Genomic DNA, 13,435 nt, shown 5'->3' on the forward strand with positions numbered 1-13,435 from the left:
GACCAAAGCCGCAAACATAAACTGCATCATTCTTGAGTGTGTCCTCTTATATAAAATTATATAGTATCGTCATTTTCGACATTCGCAGAAAAGTGAAACCTTTTAGCATGTTTCGTCACTATAATTTATATACTCACTGCATAATTTGTTAGAGCAAATGTCGCTGACTGCAATTACGAATTAAAGAATTGACTCGGCATTTGAGTTTTAGTTTTTGTGGGTAGCCTGCGCATGCGCGGCTAACCACTATGTAGTCGAAAAAGTGTCCGGATGTTCCTCTATTTCAAAATCAACGTCTGCGAATTCACATGTTTCTGACATTGTTCTTAGCCTTGTATGGTATTGGTCTAACGTTTCATTATTCCCTTGTGTTGCTTGTCTGAATTGGTATACTTCGTATCTTCGGTTCTTTTGAGGATCGAAATATGTCTTCAATTTTTGCTTTGCAACATCGTAATCTGCGTCTTTTCCAGTCTCGGGGATTTGTTTAAAAATCTCTCGCACTCTAGGTCCGGCTTGGTATAGTAACACTGCCCTTTTTCTAGTTGGATCCGTAATGCCACTTGCCGTTAAATACATCTCAACGTCCGATTGCCAATTGCTTCATTTTGTGGCTATGCTTGTGCCAATTTTCGCATCAGGGGAAAATTCTGGCATAAGATTCATCGTTATTCCAAGGCGCGAAAAAAAAGGCGCGACAAAAGGCGCGAGGCGCGAAAAAAGGCGCGACAAAAAGGCGCGAGGCGCAATAAATAGATTATCTCGTTTTTTTATTATTTTTCATCGTCGCAAGTGTGTTTTGGCGCGAAATATATTAGTGTTTGAAAAGCGAAAGGTCGTACCGTTTTACACCGTATGTAACCGTATTTAACTAGGTTGAAGTTTTGTCTCGCAAGAGTCGTGGTGCACTGAAATTAAGTAAGTAAGTAGTAAGAAAATCTTTGACGATGCCGCGATTCGATTTCGCTCGCGTGTTACGGCAATCTTCCACGAGGAATGACTAAACCATTGTTTCGATGCTGTTCGATTATGTTTAGGTTAAATCGGGGTAAAAAATATTTAATACCTGTATATTTTAATAATATCGCTGCTATTTTAGCGTTTAAAAATGTGGTCGTGTGTCGCACTTTGACAGGTCGCACACGATTGAAGAATACGATCAAACACAATACGAACCATTTATATTTATTAATTCGCGAAAACATTACTCTGATTTACACATATTGCACGCTAATATAAGCTCTAAGGTTATCATATGAGCAAAAGCTTTTAATATAAACGCAAATTCCAAAGTCTAAGACAAAGTGAAGTCATGTCCGTACGTAGACATATCATGCGGTTTATTTACATTTTTGAATTTCTAAAGTGCGATATACTTCTGAATGTCGAACAACGTTAGTTTCTCAACGCTTCTATACTTTGAACTGCACGGTGCGCTGTCTGAATACCGAACAACATTTAGGTTCGCAAGGCTTCTACATGAACTGTTTAGTGTTTACGTTCAGAAGTTTTATATTGAAGATGACACATGCGCGGCACGCCGGAGCACTGTGGCCGGAGTTAACGCCAAATCTGGCGTCTTGTTTTAGATTAATGTCAATTCCCATCTGGGCGTGTCCGTATTATTATTATTAGCATTACTATAATAGCCTCGGAATGAGAGCGATTCGGAGAAATATTGCCCGAAGCTAGGGGTGAAGTTCGAGGCAAATATCATCACTAAGAAAGCTATTTCGCCGAACCCCTGGAGGGTCTATGAAGGATATATTACACAGGATTTTTTTGAGTGTCTTTTACAAGTCTATTCATCAAAATACGAAAATTTCGTCGCCGCCCGTGTCGGCTCCCGCCATGTCGGCTCCCCCGTGTCAGCTCCTGCCATTTTTTAAATGTTTCGAGCAGATTCAAGTAGTCCACGCGAGACATGACATGAGATAAATTTAACACCACACCCCACTGTGACACCCCAGTTTAGAAAATAACGTTGGGACACCGCAAAAAATTGGCTGGTCATGTGCTACAAATACTGTTTTCTGATCGATTGGATAAAAAGAATTTGAGGTATAATATCTCTCTGTAAAATCCTTCCGCTCGATCATAAGAAGTTAATAGTCCGGGGAAGTGCTTATGTTTCCTCAAATTTAAAAATTAAATGCTATGCACAGAGGAACACAATTAGGGAAAGACAATTAAGATTTATCCCTACGAGAATTGAACGAAAAAATTTATTTGGGTTTGCTCTGGGTAAACACAAATGATCGATTGGTTTATTTTATTGTTTTATTGTTCTATTGTGTTGTTCTTTATATTTTGTCATAAATATATGCAAAACCTCTTTTTTCGTTTTTCCTAGCGAACGGAGAATTTAATTCCCTCCTTTTCGTACGAGATATATAACTAAAAAAGTAATAAGCTAACTTGAAATTCACATGGCTGAGTTTAAACACATTTGTCTTGGGATTTAACTAATACTTAACTAAGCAGCCTACGAAAATAGCGAGAGTTTTTGTGGGATAGAATGTAGAAGTTCTATATTTAAATTCGGCTATTTTCCGTTTTTGGCGACGTCTAGTGTTAATAACTATGGTAACTGCTATTCATATAACTCTTTTTATTCAGAATAATAATATGGGTATAACTCTTAAGCTAAGAAAACAAAGTGTATTCATTTCCATTGGGTTTGGTCATCAGTGGATTCAACGGAATGCTGAGTCATTCAAATCCTAACTATCCTAAATCCTTTTCTTTTTCGTACACGCTGCATGTACATAAAAATTATTATGCACAGCATGCGTAATTCCACCGTTTTTAAACAAATCTCCATTTTTGCTTCAGGGAAAATAGTTCATAAATCATGGACGAATGAGGAGAGAAGATGCGTTTTGGGCGAGTTGGCACATTTGGTTCGGGAGGGAAGGGTGCCAAATAAGAGAGAGTGCGAGGAATGCATTGTGAAGGCGAAGGGGGTGTTGAAAAACCGGGATTGGAAGGCAATTAAGTACTGGGTTAAAAACGAAATAACAAAAAGACAAAAAAGAAAAAGATAAGTGGAATTCCGCTAATAACAAAATTTGTTAAGTTCACTTCCAATGATGTTATGTGCGTAAAGGTCGTGTTTTATGACTATAGGTAATAGTATGGTTTCGAGTGCAATTTGGGTATAATATAATTGCACGAGAAACCATACTATTACGTGATAATGATATAACTGGAAATGATCGAGACAAAATATGACAACATCGTACAACTCAATTTCCTCCAAAAATCCTCTGTTTTGCCCAGGTCTTAAAAACGCTTAGCCAAAAATTGGTGCGACTTGTTGCGTTTTTATTTTTTGCATTATTTTGTAACTCCTGTATTGTACTTGCCTCAATGTTTCGAAATCTTTGCATTTGCAATCTTTGAATGGATTTTCGCGGGAATTTTTCGGGAAATTTGATTGGCTATTTTCTTTATTTTCAACCAATCAGATACGTTTGTTACAGATTTTTGCACTGTTGTTACAGATTTTGCACTGCTGTTACAGATTTTTGCACTGCTGTTTCAGATTAATTGCACTGAAACCAACCAATCACAGTCGAGAATCATTTCCAGTTATATTATTATTGTGATTACCGAGTGATGATATTATGTGCGTAAAGGTCGTGTTTTATGATATTAAAGTGATAAGTTCATGCAACTTTATCAGTACGACCAACAAACTCGTACTCAAAAGCTCGACGACTACGAGTTTTGGCTGATGGTTTATGCAAACAACATGCGAGAATTACGAATCTCCTACTCGTAGTCGCTGCTAAAGCTCCCTAATATCACAGAGCAGATAATAGATACAGACCTGTAACTAGCTTGCGCTCAGTAATTAAAAGTGGCGTTTTTATGTACCCACATTTTTTCACGCGCTAGGCAAAAAATTATCAACTGCGCATGCTCAGCAAGTGCCTTGGCAAGCGTTTAGTTAGTGTTTTTACTGACCCACCCAAGCCCGCGCTCAAAAAAAGTAGGTACACTAGTTACACCTCTGTATCTATGTCATCAATTTTTCTACTCTGTGCTAATAATGTCGACACCGCGGAAATTTGTATAGACTTTCCTGCAATTCTTAACACTTAGACTTCAAATTTGGTGAGCAAAAAGATTTATATATACTTAACAAAATATCTCTTGCACAGAAGATATGAAGCCTGACACTTTAAAATGGCTATTTCACAGCTGTCGATGTGCATGATTAGCTGTTAAAATATTGTAGAATGGGTATTCAGAAGAAATCGAGCTTGTATTAACTTATTCGACAGTAATCTCTTTGGCAACCATACAGAAATGCACAATTGTGAACCGGTGATACGATTTTGGGATTAAACACCAATTTCTGCGGCGTTTAATATGCCTGAGAGAGCCGGCGGCCCCTGGTACATATCGCCAAATATTCGGTTCAATTCGCAAAATTTAGGTCGGCACCCCCCCCCCCCCTATCTGCGACAGCCCAGGTCGTGATTATTTTTTCGGATCTTCATTTTTCTACCTCAGGCCAATGTTGAACTTTTTAGGAATAAAAAAATCGTTTTGACATTGCTATTGTTTCTATAGCAAAATGGCGTAAAAATCAAACCAGTCGAAACGAAATCATTAATCCATCTTTTCTTTCCACGTTTTAATACAATTTCTTTAAAAAATTCCTTATGAGTTATGACGTATGTCACTGACATATAAATGCAGCATTCAAGAAAGTTATTCACGAGTGTTTAGTTCTGGACGAGAACTCGTAGACAAAAGAAACCTGTCCTATGAATAATTTTCCTGAGTTGATTGATATAACCATATTTATGCATATTTCAGTTTATATAACTTATTCGATTCATTGTTCCGTTTTAGAGACTTACGCCTGTATTCAAAAAGCTCACTCACACTCGCACTCACTGAGTGTGACATATAAATTTTCTTAATGCTGGTCAATGAGAAAGTTTTCTTTCAATAGATGGAAAGATATATGGTAAATCACTAAAAATCAAGCCCCTATTCGGCTGGAAATACCGCCATTCAAACGTTATGAAAAGATTAGGATCTCACACTCAATGAGTTTGAGTGTGAGTGAGGTTTTAGAATACAGGCGTTAGTTATATAAAAGCACTGTAATATAAGTACGTCTGTATTATGTCTTCCAGATTACTGATAAACACGTTGATATATTTATAAATGTCATTTGTTATCATCAATGTTATTAGTTTATGAGTTTTCGATTTTCTCAAATATATATGGTTTCACTTTTTTTTCTCTTATGATTGCTTGTGTTTCTTGTATCTATATTATACAAGGATTATTTTAGAGAGATTTAGCAAAATGGCGTGGTATTCCATATATGGGCGCATCACGCAATTTATTAGCCATTTTCACGTCATCTTTGAAGTTCACGTGGTCATGCTAAATTGTCTATTTTCGTCTACGTTTGGAATTTGTAATACATAATACTGGGGACTGGCATGTTCAATGTTTTATTTCTAACGGATTTTAGTATAGACTTTGTTTCCTACAAGTGCAGGTTGCATGATCGGCCACCAACTGAGTAAGCTGAAATCCGCATTTAAATTATTGACCATTTAATTTCATAAAGACAAAATATCAATTTGGCCGTTTGAAATTCGACGCATTGAGTATCGTTTTTGTAGGTCGGGTTGTTTAAAGATTTGTTAAATTGGTTGCCTTGTAGGGACAGGAATATGATTAGACTATTGACTACACGCTTGACTTGTCGGGACAGGAATATGATTACACACTTGACTTGTGGACAGAATCATGATGATCAGACTATTGACTACACACTTGACTTGTGGGGACAGGAATCATGATGATCAGACTATTGACTACGCACTTGACTTGTGGGGACAGGATATACACACTTGACTTATGGGGACAGGAATATATTCAGACTATTGACTACCCACATGACTTGTGGGGATAGGAATACGATTACACACTTGACTTATGGGACAGGAATATGATTACACATGCACTTGACTTGTGGGGACAGGAATATGATTAGACTATTGACTACACACTTGACTTGTGGGGACAGGATATGATTACACACTTGACTTGGGACAGGAAATATGATCAGACTATTGACTACACACTTGACTTGTGGGGACAGGAATATGATTACACACTTGACTTGTGGGGACAGGAATATGATTACACACTTGACTTGTGGAGACAGGAATATGATTAGACTATTGACTACACCCTTGACTTGTGGGGACAGGGATATGATTACACACTTGACTTGTGGGGACAGGAAATATGATCAGACTATTGACTACACACTTGACTTGTGGGGACAGGAATATGATTACACACTTGACTTGTGGAGACAGGAATATGATTAGACTATTGACTACACCCTTGACTGTGGGGACAGGGATATGATTACACACTTGACTTGGGGACAGGAAATATGATCAGACTATTGACTACACACTTGACTTGTGGGGACAGGAATATGATTACACACTTGACTTGTGGAGACAGGAATATGACTATTGATACACCCTTGACTTGTGGGACAGGGATATGATTACTTGACTTTGGGGACAGGAATATGATCAGACTGACTACACACTTGACTTGTGGGACAGGAATATGATCAGACTATTGACTACACACTTGACTTTGGGGACAGAATATGAGACTATTGACTACACACTTGACTTGTGGGGACAGAATGATTAGACTATTGACTACACACTTGACTTGTGGGACAGGAATATGATTAGACTATTGATTGCACATAACAACTGCCAAAATAGTGAAAACACTTCTCCAAGGAACCGAACGGTATGGTTCACCACGTCGCTTTTCGTGTCCGTTTATACAACAGTGATGCGTCATGCGAGCACAATCCAAGGACCAAAACGCCAAAGACTGAACAAACAGCTTGACCAATAAAAGTCGCAACGATGCCGTCTGCCTCACATGGCCTCACGGCTAACTCAGTAAAATATCTATAACCTGCAGTCCCGATTATTAATGTCGATATTTAATAAGCTGTACAAAATTTCTTACCTGTTTTTAAGTTGATTCACGCATAGCATTGTGGGTCTAACTAAAAATTGACCACAATGCAATGCGATAAGGCAAAATTTAAAAAATTCCCAACTACATCAATTAGGTCTGCTGCCTTGCTCGCTCGCTTCAGGCTCGCTCGCTGCGGCAGCAATTAGATCTGCTGCCTCGCTCGCTCGCTGAAGGCTCGCTCGCTGCGGCAACTATTGACTACACACTTGACTTGTGGGGACAGGAATATGATTAGACTATTGACTACACACTTGACTTGTGGTGGTAGGACGATGATGACAGGAATATGATTAGACTATTGACTGCGCACTTGACTTGTGGGGACAGGAATATGATTAGACTATTGATTGCACACTGAATTTGTGGGGACAGGAATATGATTAGACTATTGACTGCGCACTGAACTTGTGGGGACGCCACATAAAAATTAATGGTCCAATATACACATCGCTTGGGACACATTTATGGTCAGACACTAGCTTGACTCTGAGTGGAAATACCACAAGAAAAACGAATTTTGTAAAAATATTCGAATATAGTTCTTTTGAAGCCGATAGATACATCGAAATGGATGGACCTTTATTGAGTAGCATTTCATCAAATTAGAAGCGACATCTCCAGACTAAATATACAGTTGAGCTATGTATAGGTATGTCACGCAGATTTGCGAGGACACGGTTATGATTACACACTGGGATTGTGGGGACACAATTTTGATTCTTTAAATATAGGGCCATTAAAAATATTTCGCCCACATGGTGAAATATATTTACATTCCCTGGTGAGGGGAGAGAACATATTTATGAAATTTGTGCTGTCCTGTACATTATTCATTTCTTTTGAAGTCGATTGTTTTTTACGGTCATTGTACACGAATTATATGACTATGTCCACTTCTATCAATCGAGGCAGATGTGCAAGATACACAAATAAACTAGACTATTCAGGAAATCATTTTATATAATTGTTAAACTTGACAAGACACCTAAGTTTTTTTCCCTGTCATTCTCCAAAAAGCAGAAATAACTACAATCTATTGCTCCTTTAACGACCTTAAAAAACAGAAAACTTCTCGACCTTTAAACAACGGTATTGTGACTCCTTTTCAGTGAAGAATGGGCCACAGTAAATCTTAAACATTGTGACTTGTTCTCGAAAACAACTGAATGTTGAGAACTGGATAGTTACTAATTTGCTTCATTCTTGACCCTTTAGTCATTACCCTAAAAAATGGAAAGAAACACAACTAATCATTCATCTAACAAGCACACACACACCGTCCCCACAAGTTTTTACTTTAGAATTGGCCAACAACATAATACGAAGTGTCCCCACAAATATGAATACACACCTGTCCCCACTAGTCAGTACACACTTTGTCCCCACAAGTATGTCCCCACAAATCCGTGTGTTCAAAATGTGTTATAAATCATGATTTTATGTCACAAGTATCATTTAGGTACTTTAGGCAATCTACCGACCAAGTATAAAATCAGTGCCTACATAAATAAGCAGTGTCCCCATAAGTAAGTGTCCCCATAAGTGGGTAAAGGTGGGTATTGGTGTGTGTGTGTGGGTGCCACATCTTCGGTAATCGTCGGATATACGAAAGATGACGAACGGTGGTTCTTCTACTTCCGGAAAATTTCGTTGTTTCGAAGGACCGTAGAAGTCACGTTAATACGTTTGTCAAATTTTAAAGCGAAGGCGAGTACTTTAAAGACAAAAAAGCGGTGATCGGTGAGCGTTGAATCGACAACTACAAAGTTACACTAATAGAAAATAAATAAAACATTACTTTATTCGGCAAATGGTAGTAACAAGTTGCCCTGTTTTATAAATTTTAATGCAATATTTCACCTGTCAATTTCTTGCTTGTGGACATGCAGCAATTAAACCAAATACATTACCTTATTGCAAATGGTAGTAACAAGTTGTCCTGTTTTATAAATTATAATGCAATATTTCACCTGTCAATTTCTTGCTTGTGGACATGCAGCTATTAAACCAAATGCTTTGGAGTTTAAAAAGAAGCATTTATTTGAACATAACTAACAAAACATATTTTTTAAAAAACAAAACTTTTAACACAAGTGCATTTAAACTGAACAAAAATCTTTAAAATATTGTTCAGATACATAGATGAGTCCTTTGACATTGTTATGCTGAAATGTTTGAAACAATTTTGGACTCTTTGTTATATATGTGTGACTGTAAACAAGAACAAAGTTCTCTGGTAGCCTTACTGGTAAATGCTACTATACCTTCCTGGTAACTACTACTGAGCAATACACATTTATATGAGTGATGAATGATGGCACTCAATGTTGACTGATTGTCGGACTGATTACCACAGTGATAAGATATTGTCAACTGATAAATTTAAACTTAGAAAAAGCCACACAGATTTTTTGGACCTACGAACTGGTGCTATTATGTCCAGCTAATTGATGCTGATAAGTTATCTGTAATCAACATTGCAAATCACCTGTACCTTCCTACTGGATCAATGAAATCATACTATCTTCTTCAGTTATAATGGTGAAACATATTGCAAATATTCTTTTTCTCCTTCTAAACTAAGCTTTATGTTATCAGATGATGTGTGCCACCATCCCGGAACCTTACTCTCTTTTTTGTTCTCTTCACCTATTCTGCAAACATTTCATTTCCTATCTCTTGTAAAAATACTTATATATGTTTTGATCTGTCTAATTTAATACAATGAAATATTATAATATATAGATTGTGTACTAAATTGACTTCTTTATAGCTGTATTCAACCAGCTAACTATAGGGTGTTTATTCCCTTGTCTATGGCATTAGAACATAAGACTAGAAAATAATATTTGATTGCATCAGTTGATATTTACTTGCCACTATAGCAGCTTTATCGCAGTTAATAATGTTTTACAGGCTACCCACATGTACGCATTGCGTACCTATTTTTAAAGATTTTGCACTGTTTTGATAGTTTAAAGCTTCAGTTAACATTCAGACTAATTAATGTGCGAAAGTCCATTAACCGTCTGATTTAAAAAGGCGGCAGAATAACGAGCAATGTTTACTCCAGTTTTGCACGGAATAATAAGTCATTTAAGTCATTTCATAATAATAAAATTTCAAGCTTTGGTCACATATTATCACATCTATTGTTTACTTCGGTCAAATGTTGAGGGTTAATTGCTGCATGCATGCATTATTTCCAGTATATCAAATTATATATATCTATATATTAATTAGTATTCAATGCTTCATTTCGGGGCTTAAATCATAATTATTTACCTTCGTAAAGAAGGTTTACAGTTAAACGTCAAGTAAGCGTATACCTAAACGCTAATACCTGGCAAAAAGAAATCTTGCCCTCGTTTCGAGAGTGACCAGTTGGTTGACTCTGAAGTCTATGAGGCATTATAGTCAAACAGTAAGACAGCAAAGGACACTAAAAAGCTATAAGGCATTTATCGATTTACATGCATGTAGCTACTTGGGACAGAATAATAGGACATTTCGAGAGCCAAAACACAGGCAGAAAAATGAGTCAATATAACTAATCCTGATATGCATACAACTAAATTATAGTCAAAACTGCATGATTTCAACATTATTGACGCGGTATGCATGCATGATTATATTAACATTTTTGCCGTGCATTGAACACTGACTTAAATTGCATGGGCGAATTCGAGCGCGCGGTTCTAAGCTCGTCCGGTTCCGCAGATATGAACGTATATAGCCCAACTATGACGATAAATTTTCTTTCATGCTATAATATAGTATACGCGGGAAACATACACACTTTATACAAGTAATAAATTATGTATAAAATAATATACAAATTTATAAACATTATAACTAGGGAGCAGCCTTGTATCCTCTTCAAATAAGTTAGCATCAAAATGTGGTATAACAATATAAAATTATATGATATTATAAATATAAACATTACTGAGCAACTTACCAAAATATTTTACAGTTGTATAAACTGTTCAAATCTGCAGTTAAAGCTGAAAAGGAAAAAGAAACACTTCTTTAGTTATAATTAAAATAAGATATCTTTCTATCAGCTCATTTTAATTTTAATTTTATACCTTATATATTACTGGAGAGAGTATATATAGAGCAACAAATCGTGAACATATAATATCCAAAACCTAATCACCCACATTATTATATACGATCGCAGTAGCAAAAAATCGACTTCCTTCAGTTCAGCTCTTCAGTATAGAAGTTACTAAAATATTATCATATAATGGATGTAAAACAGATCCCGGGACAAATCCAATGCTCAATAAATAAAGATTAACATGCGGAACTTTTTTATTTATATATCACTACAGAATTTGAGGGTATTCCAAATTTGCAGAACAGTGAATTAAGTTAATGTTTTTGTATACTTGTGAAAAGTTGACTGAATTTGACCTGGAATTTCGGTACTCTAAATCTAAATCTATATACTGCATGCTAACCCTAACGCATGTGTATGGATTGAGACAGCAAGATTTAACTTTATGTTGTCATGAATTTCGAAATCTAAGTACTTCCTACGTACGTAGGTACTTCGGCGTGCTGTCAATCACCTCTCAAGAGATCTGACGTTAAACACAACATCCATGCATGATCCTGAATCTGTTGAAATGGGCACAATCAAGATATTGTTTTCGTCATTTCGCCGTTTCCTCAATTTTTTCTTACATGGACATTTTTATCTATAATAACTTACATTAATTAACATGCTTGTCCTCAATTTTATCTTGCACACGAGCAATATTGATGACACTTGCTGGAAGATACCTGACACAGATGAGCTAAATACAGAATGAAACTTCTGCATGTTTCTGATTGTTTTGTGTCACATGCGTTGGCCGCGCTTGATATAACTTCAGGTGAGCTTGGCAAGTGTCATGAGGGAATTTAATGAGTAAAACGTCGTGTTTTTAACTAATTTTATTAGCTTTTATATTTTTATTATTGTACGAAATTTGCTCTCCAAATGGCAGCTTTGATTAGATTTTAGCCTTTCAGAATGTAAATACATATTCATGGATACGGTTTCCCTGCCTTAAATGCGAAATTAACTCAACTGAGATTTTGTGAACAATATAATATTATTAATATTGGTTAAGTTAAATTAGCATGTGGGTGGATAAGTGAACTCTCGAAGCTACTGAAGTACCGACATGAAGTACAGAGGCCGGTTGTTTAATTAAAACTCTTTTTTCACGGCATAGTCAAATCCTAGTTAACTCAGAAATATACTAGTCTTATTGGCCAATTCTGTCATTAACTAACGTTAAAAGTTAACAATTAACAAACGTCTTATATACAACTGGCCCCTGCATGATATTTATTACAGGCAAGGTAAAACATTTCCGTAATACACGGTAGAAAGAACATATATACCTGGGAAGTGGTTGGATAATGAGACTGAACAAGTTGTCTTTACTGCCTAAACGTTGCAACCTTCAATCTAATCTAAACATGTTTTATGATCACGTGTACACGCTTAGATGTAAACGATGGTAATTAGTGAGCTTAAGCAAGTGACGTTTTCGACAGCACGTACGTTGACCGGAAGTCTAATGCTAATATTTTGGTGTTCGTTTACTGTGAAAAGCAGAATAAATCGCTAGGCTGCCTACGCCACTGTCTGCTTCTGCCTCTTCCATTTTGTGAATGACTATGTATAGCTGTACATCGAGTTCTTTCAAAATTCGAGATCTTAATTTGCGGTATGATTGTATAATTAAATGAAAATAGATCGAGAGGTATTGAATCAAAATAGTTCCAACAGAAATCAAAGTACAAAAAAATTGCTTTTAATGAATAAACCTAAAAATAACTATGCATTTCTCAGAAGACTATATTACTCTCAAATTATATGATGATTTTATGCTCTAGTGTTCTATATAATTATAGCCATAGTTTCTTCCGGTGTATCCGGTGCTGAATTTGACCAAGAATTTCGGTACCAGACGTAGCTTCCTCTTAAATATATATTTAAATATATATCTATAATTATATACTTTAGTATTCTTGGTTTCGGACAGCGAGATTCAACACTCTGTTATGTTGTCATGGAACTTAACAATCCACAATTTAAATAAGTCAAATTTACTTACGTCGGCGTGCTGCCCTTTATGAACCTCTTGATCAAGAGGTCTGATGTTAAACATAACAGGACGCTGTCTCGGCGTTTCATCTAAGTGAGGAGGCCTATCATCCGCCTACCTGTCGCAAGTTCACACATTCTTTATTATCTGTAACAGCATGCAAGTCAAATATCAGATTGACTGCATAGGAAATATAAATTATAACTCGTGGCAACTAACGACAAAATTTATACATTTCTCTTAATTGTAGTATTATC

At 36.4% G+C, this 13,435-nt stretch overlaps 1 long non-coding RNA gene across 1 annotated transcript; it reads right to left on the reverse strand.

The window, feature by feature from the left end:
• On the reverse strand, positions 1-11,200 carry LOC114542092. Its single transcript, XR_003689480.1, has 3 exons — positions 11,157-11,200; positions 11,027-11,072; positions 1-43 (listed from the first exon to the last, which is right to left on the reverse strand). It is a non-coding gene; the product is annotated as an uncharacterized LOC114542092 (long non-coding RNA).
• Between the last annotated feature and the right edge of the window lie 2,235 nt (positions 11,201-13,435).

Source organism: Dendronephthya gigantea, unplaced genomic scaffold (assembly GCF_004324835.1).
Source record: "Dendronephthya gigantea isolate DGI-Jeju-01 unplaced genomic scaffold, DenGig_1.0 000003F, whole genome shotgun sequence".
NCBI lineage: Eukaryota > Metazoa > Cnidaria > Anthozoa > Malacalcyonacea > Nephtheidae > Dendronephthya > Dendronephthya gigantea.